This window comes from Nicotiana tabacum, chromosome 12 (genome assembly GCF_000715075.1).
Source record: "Nicotiana tabacum cultivar K326 chromosome 12, ASM71507v2, whole genome shotgun sequence".
Lineage (NCBI taxonomy): Eukaryota > Viridiplantae > Streptophyta > Magnoliopsida > Solanales > Solanaceae > Nicotiana > Nicotiana tabacum.
In genome coordinates this window covers 109,786,353-109,792,650 of record NC_134091.1, presented here as the reverse complement: position 1 = coordinate 109,792,650, position 6,298 = coordinate 109,786,353, and the positions used below count along the sequence as shown (strand labels likewise).

The window sequence follows — 6,298 nt, the reverse complement described above, 5'->3', positions numbered from 1 at the left end:
GAGTTTGGATCAAATTTATGTTTTACAATACTTTAATTATATTTGTGATGAATTGCTCCATATCTACGGAGTATTTCTCTTTAGGGTTTTATGGATTTGGTGTATTGATGATTGTTTATGGATTATAACTCTAGTTTTATGTATTGAAGCGTTTTTGGATGATTTAATTGGTGCATCTATATTCACTAGTTCATGTAATCGAGAGAGGCATAACTGGTGATATCTTTGCATTATATTGTTGGTTGAGTTCATTAATTCTTCTTAGTAATCGAAAGAGGCTTGTTGAATCATTAATTAAACCTAGTTAGGAGGATAATTCACTACTAAAAAATAATTTTGTTTGGAACGATTATTGTGAAACGATTTTATAATAAACGTTCCAATAATATAATAACTGTCACCATAAGTAAATATATGAAGTATGAAGACGGTTTGTAAAGGCGATATGATAGAGTTACCTGTGGGAACGGTTTGATAACATAAAAGTATATTGGAACGGTTTACTTTTCCCTCCTACATATTTATTAAAAACAAAAACAAAATAAATGACCCCATTAATATTTTAATAACTCTTTCATATTTTAAATTAAAACATTATTATGAAATGTTCAGTCACTCTCTCTAACTCTCAAAACCTGGAATTAGACATCGTCTCTCTCAGCCTCAACCCAGAACACATCGACCTCACCATCGACCATCTCTCTCAGCCAGATCCGGCGAAGGAAGGCAACTACCGATGAATGACGACCAATTTCGGCTAACATACAAGCAATCTCCGAGGTAGGCTATCGATTTTTCCCCTGTTTGATGTTTGTATAACTATTCGATTTTCGCTTTCTTTTTCCCCTTATGCTTTCTTTATTTATCTGGTAATAGTTTTGATAAACCCATTATTTTACTTCTTCTTTGTTTGTATTACATGATACATTTTGTGATTTCTAGTTTGCACAATTGGGGGATTTATTTATTAGGTTTTGATTTTCTGTTTGAAACCATGAGATTTTCTTTATTCGATGTTTGCTATCGATGTTCGATGTTTGATTTTCGTTGTTCGCTATCTTGGTTATTCAGAAAAACCGTTTCGTTGCTCCTTTTTTCTTTCTCTGGTAATATTTTTGATAAACACATTCTTTTACTTCTGTCCGATTATGCTTGTTCTACTTTCACTTAAAATGAAAGGGACTATGGATAGAAGACATGGAAGCACCTAATACGATGAACTTATAAGTTTGTATATACAGTCCAATTGAAATCAGAGTTGCGGCATATATCTTTGTAGCTAATTTTACAATTTTAAACAAGGCTGAATCCATGAAAGAAACTTTCGGAAGTAGTCGTCAATCATATTCTCATAGTTGTAATTCATAACTTAGTGCAAAGAACGAAAAGCTATAAGCATTCTGTGCAAGTTGTAAACTGTTGAGGTCTTTTCTTTATAATTACGACCTAGGAAATTAATTTACCCATTTCCAATTACATATTTTGTCCAATTTTACGATGTTATTTGGTCACAATATGTCTCACAATAGTAGAACTTTCCTAGAACAGTGAATATCCAAACCTCTTTCTAAGCAAAGGCAGAAAAGACGGCCTAATTCTAGTCCTGTCAACTTCATTATAAAATGTAAAGGTACAAGACTCAAGTCCTTAAACTATTATATGTACAGTAAACTTTTAAGCAAATGAAAGGTGCTATGGATAGAAGACATGGAAACACCTAATACGATGAACTTATAAGTTGGTATGTACAATCCAATTGAAATCAGAGCTGCGGCATATATCTGTAGCTAATGTTTTCAAATTTAAACAAGGTTGAATCCATGGAAGAACTGTTTCTGTTGAGACGAGTTTATATGGTCAGTGAGGATAGATATAGCAAACTTCAACTTGCTTGTAATTGAGGCATAATAGTAGTTGTTGTAGGAGTTCTTAATCCTCAGTTGGTAAATTTTAGCCAAAACACTTGAGCCCTTAGATAGTGAAAACGAATCATGTGCGATTATATTAATTTTGCTTCCATGCCTTCCAACAAAAGAAGGTTGTTCTCCAAAGTTTAACAGTTTGGTTTAAATGGCTGGAAAATGGAGAAAACAGCAGATTAATAATATCAAGGGAATGTGATACTTATTATGAAGAACTGGGAAGTTGACTCATATTGCAGCACCAATGGTGGCAGTTTCTGTATTGCAGTATCTATTGCAAGTGGTATCAGTGTACTTAGTGACTAAGAACTTTGTTTCAAACTTAGATTTACATGAGAAAAATGGTTAAAAAACTAATATTGTGCACCTGTTTCTATAGGTTCTGCGTCCTTAGAGACATGGTTCTGATCACTACAAAAAAAAATTAGAATCAACTATGAACGTCGTCGCTAATCCGTCGTTAAAACACTCGTAGCTAGCAGAATTTCTTACTAATCCGTTGCTAATCCATCGCTAAATGAGACTAGCGATGGATTTTTCTGTTTAGCTACAGAATTTGTCCGTCGCTAAAACCTGATTTTTTTAGTAGTAGATATTTAGGAATTTGCCGAGCACTTGTTTTAGCTGCCTTCTCATGCCTTCAAATGCCCTAATCTTCCTCTTTGAAGCCATATATGTTCCATCTAGATGATAACACAACCTCAATATTTCTATGGTAACAAGAACCTTTCTTAATTGTAGAGAAAAGAAGACATGCTAGCACAAAAGAAGATACCAGATGGGCAGAAAGAAGAAATGTCACAGGTTCTGTGCCATAACCATAGGCAACGTCACTAGAAGAAGACTATGATGATTTGATATCTTTATACTAAATTATATATTAGAACTGGAATTTGTGAATTTGTAATCATAAGGGTTATTAGACGTGCATGAGTGATTGTGCTGATCTTGCAAAGATACTTTTTATTTAATCTCTCTCTCTCTCTCTCTCTCTCTCTCTCTCTCTCTCTCACACACACACACACACACACACACACACACACACACACACACACACACACACACACACACACACACACACACACATTGGATAGGCATGCATTAGGCAATAAGCTGGTTCCCTTTCTATGTTAAATGCTTAATTCTGGCAAATTTGTAGAAGAAACCAAATAGGTAGAAAACTAGAACTAGAAGTAGTAACTCATACAACTTAGAGTCGCTAGTTTAATGCAGCTCAATTGACTTTCCTGCATCTTCATACCTGCTGTTTAGATTAGATATACCAGATGAATATAGGTAATACTTTTTACTGGCTTAGACATAAAACAGGATACTGACAGTTTGCTGGGAAAAGAGATTAAGGAATCATATTTAGTTCGCCATACATATTATTTTGCTATGCTTTGTACCTACGATAATATCATATTAATTTGGAACCTAAAGAATAAGCCCCTATGTTTGCCCAGCAAAAAGTAGGATTGCCACTTTATGGACAAGGCTTTCTGAACTTGTAGGTTATTTGTTGATCATTGAACCCAGAGATTTGTAGTTCTAAGAATACAGCTTCTAGTAGAGTGTAAAAAAGAAATGAACTTAACTACATCTGTACATCATCTTTCAGATGACACAAGACATATCAAATTGTGCTTAAAAGCAAAGAAAAGAAACTAACTTAAATTGTATCTGTTCCTACCATTTTTCTCTTTCTTTGGCTTGTATTTAAGGTACAATCCTTTAAAAAACGTTTTTAACATTATAAGTTGAACCTTATTCTTGATTCAACATCATGTGCATAATGAATATAAACGTGGGATTAGCAACTGGAACTTCAATCTTGAAGATTTGAAGGCACAAGCTTGCCTGGTATTTGAATCTATATTTAATTGCGCATACACCAATAATATCTTAATACGTGTGCTTTAGCTTTACTTTTCTGATGAGAAATGCGTGTTATTCGAAGAGAGCATAATGGTGTTTGGTTTCTCAAACACAAGTTAGTCATTGTATTTTAAATGTTAATTTTTCACCTACGGAACTTGCTATGGGACGATTTCTCATCGATATTACCCATTGTGGATTTTTCTTTTCTAAAAGCAAGAGAAATGAACTCTAGTTTGCAAACAATACCTTTTTCTTTTTTGCTTTTAGATTCCAGATGAGGAAATTATTGGTGAGAATGACCAAGGTGGGAGTACAAATGCACTCCCAGGGCTTGACAACCAAGGAAAACGGCTTCAATGTCAATTCTCCTTTGGAAGTCAAAATTCAGATGCTACAGGATTCCATGTGAACTTTAAACTTTATGTAGTAGCCTAATACCATGCGATGTTTCCTCTAGTTCTTCTTGGCCATGGCTGTTGTTTTTCTTCTTTCTCTGCTTCATGATGAGCTACAAACTCGGACTTCTCACTTATTTTTGTAACGAAGATCATGAATCTGTTCACCAGTAGGCCCCTTCACCTAAAAACTCACCATCTTAGCAACATCAATACAATAATCCATTACAAATAACTGTAATGGATAAAGTAGAAAATGTATGACTTGACTATTTAAGATATCATCATCATGAAATCTGCAACTCAAAACATGTTTGAATATGCACCCTCATAGACTCTTTTCGATGATTGTTTTCACTCTTTTAGAACCGGATGGATTGACAATAACATCATCCAAACCAGCTGTTCGTGCACCAGCATCAAGAGCATCAGGTGAATTATTTTGTGCACCTGTTTCTATAGGTTTTGCGTCCTTAGAGACCTAGTTCTGATATTTAGGAATTTTCCGAGCACTTGTGTTAGCTGACTTCTCATTCTTATCTTCTTTAGTCCCATCAGAAACACCAAGGAATCGAGATGCTACTGTTGAACTTTGTCCAGATTTATCATGAACCACCTGCTGAAGTTGCCGAGATTCTTCATTCACATCTTTACCATATGTTTTATCCAGAACATGTTGCTGCACCTCGACTGTTTTGATTACTGAATTAGCTCAATCATCAATTACACCCAAATCTGAACACACAACCTTGTGCACCCCAGCTCTCTTCTCCTGCACGCATGAAACTATCTGCATATTTGACTGCCCAATCACTTGTTGCTGCACCTCGACTGCTTTGGTGCGCACTTAATTGTCATTCAATTATCTTAAAAATATTGTTCAATTATTTCTAATTGTATTTTGCAGGTGCATCGATTGTGGATGAAAGCAGTGACGAAGACCTTACTTGAGTGTTGTTGATCGTTGTTAGACTTTCTATTGTCATGTTCAAGGATATTTTAGTTTAGAACTTTATTTTTTTATGCAAACTCATCTATTTTAACTTTTGAATTGTTGATCAAACAATGTATTCATATTTTGTTTTTGTTTATGGATAATGTTAGTTGGGTATTTTAATTTTATTTTGTGGTTTATATAGGTTATGGTGTATAAAATTTCATTGCGTAGGGAAATATTCCTCCTTTTGCTTCCATAAATATCAAAAATTACAATTGTGAATTGTTGCAATAGAGAATATAACCGTTCCAATAGACCTAGCTAATAATAACATCCCCTAATAACCGTTGTAATAATATCACACAAACCGTTGCAATATATCATGAAAACCGTTGCAATAGACTTAAAAAAATCAGCTGTATTATTTTACCAGGATGGTTTATAACCGTCCCAACAGAATAGATAACCGTTCCCATAGATGGAACAATGGTAGTAGTTGCATAACCGTGACAATATCCCTATATTTGTTAGAAAAAGCTTTCCAATTTCCCTATTGTAACATTGAATCTTGGAACGCGTCCCAATCCGTCCCATTAGCCCTACATGGGCGGTTATTGTATCTATTGCCATAGTTTTAGAAGGGTTTCCATATGCGTAATTTCTAGTAGTGTCTCGAGAGGTTCTCCTAAAGACCAATCCACTACGCATTCTTGCATATCTTCACGTGCTTAAATTGGTTCATTTTGTGAAGTTAAAACTTAATCGAGAGAGGAGTTTTTGCTGAACGTTAGAACTAATAATTGAGTGAATTAGAGAGACTCACTTGAACATTAGAAGTGAATTATCTAGAGTTAGATCCCAAACAATTATCTTGCACGTATCCTATCAAAACCCTATATTCTCCCACTGACAACTTTCTTTGCTTATTCCTTTGTTGCGATTGTCATTAGTCAATAGCTTTAGACTCTTAGTTAATTGTGATTAGAAATCATATAAATCTCAATTGTTGATAATCTTGGATAGCAATCAAGCTAGAAACTATGAGAATACTGTTTAAATCCAATCCATGTGGATACAATATTATACTATACTATATTTGATTAGCGAGTATAATTTAAGTGTGTGTTTCGAGATCCTCACCTGTACTGTTTATTTCTATTCCT

General features: G+C 34.4%; 1 long non-coding RNA gene across 1 annotated transcript; it reads left to right on the top strand.

Annotated features, from left to right (window-relative positions):
* Window positions 1-569: 569 nt before the first annotated feature.
* Window positions 570-5,320, top strand: LOC107823878 (uncharacterized). The gene is made up of 3 exons (XR_001656730.2): window positions 570-780; window positions 2,664-2,726; window positions 5,106-5,320. It is a non-coding gene; the product is annotated as an uncharacterized LOC107823878 (long non-coding RNA).
* Window positions 5,321-6,298: the final 978 nt, after the last annotated feature.